The sequence below is a fragment of the Ranitomeya variabilis genome, chromosome 1 (assembly GCF_051348905.1).
Source record: "Ranitomeya variabilis isolate aRanVar5 chromosome 1, aRanVar5.hap1, whole genome shotgun sequence".
Taxonomy (NCBI): domain Eukaryota; kingdom Metazoa; phylum Chordata; class Amphibia; order Anura; family Dendrobatidae; genus Ranitomeya; species Ranitomeya variabilis.
Genome location: NC_135232.1, coordinates 588678614 through 588686200, shown reverse-complemented (window position 1 = coordinate 588686200; position 7587 = coordinate 588678614).

Here is a 7587-nt window from a genome sequence, read left to right as displayed (position 1 = left end):
TGACTTAAGTTTGAGTGTCTGAGCAAAGGGTCTGAATACTTATGACCATGTGATATTTCAGTTTTTCTTGTGTAATAAATATGCAAAAATTTCTACATTTCTGTTTTTTTCAGTCAAAATGGGGTACAGAGTGTACATTAATTAAAAAAATGAACTTTTTTAAATTTACCAAATGGCTGCAATAAAACAAAGAGTGAAAAATTTAAGAGTCTGAAAACTTTCCGTACCCACTGTAGGTGTCAGACACTTACACACCATCAAATGGAAATAGCAGCCCCCAGCAGAAAGATATAATAAATATATTAAAACAATGCCTTTAATTTTGTATTAAAAATAAATGATTATACAATCAATAGTTATCAATACAAAAAATAAAAATTATAGCACCTTCCCATTAAAAAGAGCTAACCTCTGTAATAATTTACTCCTAAATTATAAGCAGGATTCATTTACCTGAAAGGAGAATGGAGCATTTCTCGGTTTGATCATGTATATTCCACTCGTAGCAGTATTATTTCTTTCCCATATATTTGAGCAGTCGTATCCTACCAAAAGTAAGAAATGAAAGAATGTATTAAAATGACAATTAACCAACACATAATTAAAAAATAAGAAAAAAATACATATGCACATTTTTTTTATTTATGTCAGAAGAAAATCTTTTAAAATTAATGCACTTGAAAAATAAATTTGAAATGAAATTTGGAAATGTAAATATCTTACCTGTAACCACATAAGATTGAGCCTGAAAAAACAACAAAAAAATAGGATTAGTAAGGAATTTTGTAACACTCAGTATTCGAGAAATAACCTCTCTTTTTTTACCTTATTGCCTGTTTCCAGTAAGATCAAGTTTTCTACTTTTTATATTTTCTTGATCATAGCCTTTCTATGCAATTTGTTTAACTTAATACAATAAAACTATGTAATTAGTATATTTATAGGCTTTTTTTTCTGAAAATGTGTTCAAATTATATTTTCACAGAGTTTATGAAATCTTTCAACAATTCAGATCGAATTATAAATCAAATTGCTTTCAATATTTTATTAGAGAGGTTAAAAAAAAAATACCTGTGTTGTACTTTGGTGGCAATAAAGAATCACTAGTAAGAGACATGTGAATAAGTTTGTGGATTCCATGATTTTATTACTAAAAAAAAAAAAAAAAAATGGGGATTAAGAATTCATGTTTTAAAGAAAATTAAGAATGTATACTTTACAATTTATTGCTGATTTCCCAAGAATTGGAAGAAACATATAGATTGAAAATACAAAGTAAAGATTCCATTGCTATTTATGGAGTAAATCAGATTTTTTTCTTTAAATTATGGTATACATTTTGTAAGAAGGTAAAAATTAAATCAATATATTCATAAATTACAATCCAACATGTAATAGTAAAGACAATTTTCTCGCAGTACTTACTCAATAAATACAATGTTCAGATCACTCACAAAAGAGAGGAGTACAAAAAACTTCTTGTCATTGTCATCTGCTTTTATAGCCCCCAGCAGGGGGTTGGGTAAAAAACACAGCAAATGACCAATGTTTGAGTATCAGTCTAGTTTATCACACAATTACTCATTAATTGGATCAGTATCGGTTTGTCTGTTCTTTCTGTAGACTTAAATGTCTTAACTAAATTTCAATATTTATTCTGTCTTTTTATTATCTTTTATTAGTCTTTACGTTGCATCTAAAAACTATATATCTAGCTTATGTTTTACTTGTTTTGAAATTTTAAAATTAAAAAAAAATAATTGTTTTGCTTTTCAATGCCAAAATTAGTTAATCCTGAGAAGGAAAATTAAAAAAAAAATGTTGCCTTTAGAATACAAAAATTTAAAGTCTAATGCTGCTTTTGTACATACATACACTGTGTATTTGTAGCAATCCAAAAGTAAAGCAGGGGCAGAAATTAATTTAGAAGTATATGAAATAAATCTGAAGTAAAATTGTATTAACCAATTTACGACTTTTGACGTACATGTATGTGGGTAGAACAGAGATTCATCCCCAGATGTTAACTTCGTAAATGCTACTATCAACCAGCAAGGAGAGCACGTCTTTCCATGCTCCTTTTGGCACGCTCATGATGCGATCATGGGGTGCTGATTGGTTGTCAGGATAGTTGGGGGTCTGCTAATAACCCCAGTGTCTGTCATTACGATCCCGTGAAAGCCCTTTGTGTTCATAAGAGATCATGATTTCTTCTATACATAGCAGTGCTGTAGCCCTGCTCAGTGTATCATAAATGATCAGACGATCGCAGCTTCAAGACCTCTAGAAGGTTATTAAATACAGTAATAAGTGAAAAAAGTTTAAAAAAAATGAAAAAAATAAAAAAAACACAACTTCAAATCACCCCCCTTTGCCCAACTAAAAATAAAACAATTAAAAAAAATACATATAGTTAGTAGCGCTGCATTCATAAAAGTTTGATTCATTAAACTGTCAAATAAATTAATCTGATTGGTAAATGGAGTAAAAAAGAAAAAAAGAAAAAAAAAAAAAACACCAGAATTTTTTGGCACAACAAAATGCAATAAGAGGCCATCAAAACATTATATCTACCCCAAAATGTTATCAATAAAAATGTCAGCTCGGCACAAAAAATAAGCCCTCATCCAGACCCAGATCCCAGAGCTTTTTTTTCTTAAAAATTTCTGAATTTTTTTTTACCACTTAAATAAAAAAAAACTATATGTGTTTGGTGTCTGCGTGCTCGTGCTAACCTGGAGCATCATTTTGCTAGGTCAATTTCACCATATAGTGAAATGGTAAATAAAAAAAACAAAAACCAATTGTGGAATTGCACTTTTTTTTTCAAGTTTACTGCACTTGCAATTTTTTCCCACTTACCAGTGTATCACATGGTAAAATGACTGGTGTCACGCAAAAGTACAACTCATCCTATCCTTGTATGGCCATATTGACAGAAAAATTTAAAAAACTTGTGGCACTTGATATAAGGAGAGGAAATTGGAAAAATCGCCCCTGGTTGAAAGGTTTAAAACAGCTTAAAATTGAATATGATTTGTTTTGTGAATCACAGCATATTAATATAGGTTTTAAAAAATTACATTTTGAATTTGGACAAGGAAGGGAAATATTTAAATCTCTATTCTTGAAGCTATTAAGACATTTAGGAAATCAATTTTTACTACAAAAAAATTATTGAAAATATCAAATGTTTTGCAAAAATAAAATAATGTGATAACACTAAGTTAAGTGCTTTAGAATATTTAGAGATGAACACATCTTCTCGTATGTTTGTTCAGATTCATTTGCATTTTTCATCAGATTTGATTTGATCTAAATAAAATTCTAGTCAAATCAAAAAGTTCACCCAAGGGGGAAAATACTGAAACACATAAAATATTATACTCCCTGGTCCTAGGTCTTAACCTGACTACATAAGCTGCCTACATCACCATTCAGTTCCTAGGTCCAACAGTTTTTCTGGTGCTGAGGTGCAAGTAGTCTTGTGGGGTTCAATGATAGTAATGATATGCAGTGCCCGGTACGTGGTGCTGTAGGCCTTAGTGCAGAAGCATCAAAGAGCTGTGTGGGGAAGCCAGGCGACGAAAAATCGCAGAGAAGGCGTAAGGACACAGGTAGGACCTTGGACAGCTTAGTAATTTATGTTTTATTTTTTTATCATTTTAACCCCTCAGGTTTCAAAACAATCCAGTGAAATGGAGGCTGCCTAGACTTCATTTTTACTTGATTCATGTACACATATATATAAATATTTATATATACACTGCTCAAAAAAATTAAGGGAACACTAAAATCCCACATCCTAGATATCACTTAATTAAATATTCCAGCTACACATCTTTATTCCTTACATAGTGGAATGCGCTGAGAACAATAAAACTGAAAAAATTATCAATGTAAATCAAAATTAATATCAAGTGGAGGTCTGGATTTGGAATGATACTCAAAATCAAAGAGGAAAATCAAATTACAGGATGATCCAACTTCAGCGGAAATGCTTAAGACAAGGAAATTATGCTCAGTAGTGTGTGTGGCCTACACGTGCTTGTATGACCTCTCTACAACACCTGGGCATGCTCCTGATGAGGCTGTGGATGTTCTCCTGAGGGATCGCCACCCAGACCTGGATTAACGCATCAGTCAACTCCTGGGCATTCTGTGGTGCAATGTGGCATTGGTGGATGGAATGAGTCATGAAATTCCAGATGTGCTCGATTGGTTTCAGGTCTGAGGAATGGGCAGGCCAGTCCATAGCATCTATGCCTTCATCTTGCAGGAACTGCTGACACACTTCTGCCACATGAGGCCTAGCATTGTCATGTATCAGAAGGAACCGAGGGTCCACTGCACATGGTTTCACAAGGGGTCTGAGGATCTCATCCCAGTACCTATTGGCAGTCAGGGTACCTCTGACTAGCACATGGATGGCTGTGCGGCCCTCCAAAGAAATGCTTCCCCACACCACTACTGATTCACTGCCAAATCCATCTTGCTGGAGGATGTTGCAGGCAGAAGAACATTCTCCACGGTGTCTCCAGACTCTGTCACATCTGTCACATGTGTTCAGTGTGAACTTGCTTTCATCTGTGAAGAGCACTGGGCATCAATGTCGAATCTGCCAATCTTGATGTTCACTGGCAAATACCAATCGCTTTTCACAATGTTGGGCTAGAAGCACAACACGCACTTGTAGATGTCGGGCCCTCGTACCACCCTCATTAAGTGTTTCTGACAGTTTAAGCAGACACATGGATGTTAGTGGCCTAATGAAGTTCATTTTGCAGGGCTCTGGCACTGCTCTTCCTGTTACATTTGCATGGGAATTTTAATTAAGGTTATGTCACTATTTTTCCAGAATTCATTTTCTTCAATGTCTTTTGCTTGAAACTACCCCAACAACAAAACAATTGGATAGTTTCTCTTGCTCATCATGACTTCCTGTCTCATCTAGTCTTGTGTCTGGCATCACAAAAAGCAAAAAATAAAAGGAATATAAAAGTAAAGAGATAAAACTAATTCAATGTACAATGGAGACTGGATAAACAACTCTGTGGAACAGTTCACATTGTCACCTTCCTGTTACCTGGAGAATCTTTACTGGCATGAGATCTTTGTCCTGATACCCAATCAAAAAAATTGGAAAGTTTTTGTTGTACATTGTAATGTGCCGTCTTGTCTAGCTCATGTCATCAGTTCTGGCATCACATAAAGCAACAACACAAACTATCTCAAAGTGATAAAAAACTAAAACCAGTACAATACAAAATGCAGACCGGAAAAGCGACTTTGTGAAAGAGTGCACATGTTCCTTTTCCTTTTAACTATAAAATCTTACTTGAGAAATTTGTTAATTTAGCATGAGGTATTTTATCAGCCATTACCAAGTCCCACAGCTTTCACACATGCACAAAGACACACATTGCCATAATGAACTGTGGCTCGATTTATTACATCACGTCAGGCACATTAAAAGTAAAAAGGAAATATAATAATATAAGAACATTTACAGAATAAAATGACAATAAATAACCATACTTTCTAACAATTTTTCATATCTAGTAGGCATTTCAACTACCTATCCAACGGATGAGAGAGGATCTTGGTGCAATTAACTGGGACGATATCCTGAGACACAAAAATACACAAAGAAAATGGGAGACATTTATTAGCATCCTGGATAGGACCTGTGCACAGTATATACCGTATGGGAATAAACATACTAGAAATAGGAGGAAACCAATATGGCTAAATAGAGCTGTAAGGGGCGCAATAAGGGACAAAAAGAAAGCATTTAGAGAATTAAAGGAAGTAGGTAGTGAGGAGGCATTAAATAAATACAGAAAATTAAATACATTCTGTAAAAAGCAAATCAAGGCAGCAAAGATTGAGACAGAGAGACTCATTGCCAGAGAGAGTAAAAATAATCCCAAAATATTCTTTAACTATATAAATAGTAAGAAACTAAAAAATGACAGTGTTGGCCCCCTTAAAAATGGTCTGGGTGAAATGGTGGATGAGGATGAGGAAAAGGCCAATATGCTAAATGACTTTTTTTCATCAGTATTTACAAAAGAAAATCCCATGGCAGCCAATATGACTAGTGATAATAATTCCCCATTAAATGTCACCTGCTTAACCCAGCAGGAAGTACAGCGGCGTCTAAAAATAACTAAAATTGACAAATCTCCGGGCCCGGATGGGATACACCCCCGAGTACTGCAGGAACTAAGTACAGTCATTGATAGACCATTATTTTTAATCTTTAAAGACTCCATAATAACAGGGTCTGTACCACAGGACTGGCGTATAGCAAATGTGGTGCCAATATTCAAAAAGGGGACAAAAACTGAACCCGGTAATTATAGGCCAGTAAGCTTAACCTCTACTGTGGGTAAAATCCTGGAGGGCATTCTAAGGGATGCTATGCTGGAGTATCTGAAGAGGAATAACCTCATGACCCAGTATCAGCACGGGTTTACTAGGGACCGTTCATGTCAGACTAATTTGATCAGCTTCTATGAAGAGGTAAGTTCCGGACTGGACCAAGGGAACCCAGTGGACGTAGTATATATGGACTTTTCCAAAGCTTTTGATACGGTGCCACACAAAAGGTTGTTACATAAAATGAGAGTAATGGGGATAGGGGAAAATATGTGTAAGTGGGTTGAGAGCTGGCTCAGGGATAGGAAACAAAGGGTGGTTATTAATGGAGCACACTCGGACTGGGTCACGGTTAGCAGTGGGGTACCACAGGGGTCAGTATTGGGCCCTCTTCTTTTTAACATATTTATTAATGACCTTGTAGGGGGCATTCAGAGTAGAATTTCAATATTTGCAGATGACACTAAACTCTGCAGGGTAATCAATACAGGGGAGGACAATTTTATATTACAGGATGATTTATGTAAACTAGAAGCTTGGGCTGATAAATGGCAAATGAGCTTTAATGGGGATAAATGTAAGGTCATGCACTTGGGTAGAAGTAATAAGATGTATAACTATGTGCTTAATTCTAAAACTCTGGGCAAAACCGTCAATGAAAAAGACCTGGGTGTATGGGTGGATGACAAACTCATATTCAGTGGCCAGTGTCAGGCAGCTGCTACAAAGGCAAATAAAATAATGGGATGTATTAAAAGAGGCATAGATGCTCATGAGGAGAACATAATTTTACCTCTATACAAGTCACTAGTTCGACCACACTTAGAATACTGTGCACAGTTCTGGTCTCCGGTGTATAAGAAAGACATAGCTGAACTGGAGCGGGTGCAGAGAAGAGCGACCAAGGTTATTAGAGGACTGAGGGGTCTGCAATACCAAGATAGGTTATTACACTTGGGGCTGTTTAGTTTGGAAAAACGAAGACTAAGGGGTGATCTTATGTTAATGTATAAATATATGAGGGGACAGTACAAAGACCTTTCTGATGATCTTTTTAATCATAGACCTGAGACAGGGACAAGGGGGCATCCTCTACGTCTGGAGGAAAGAAGGTTTAAGCATAATAACAGACGTGGATTCTTTACTGTAAGAGCAGTGAGACTATGGAACTCTCTGCCGTATGATGTTGTAATGAGTGATTCA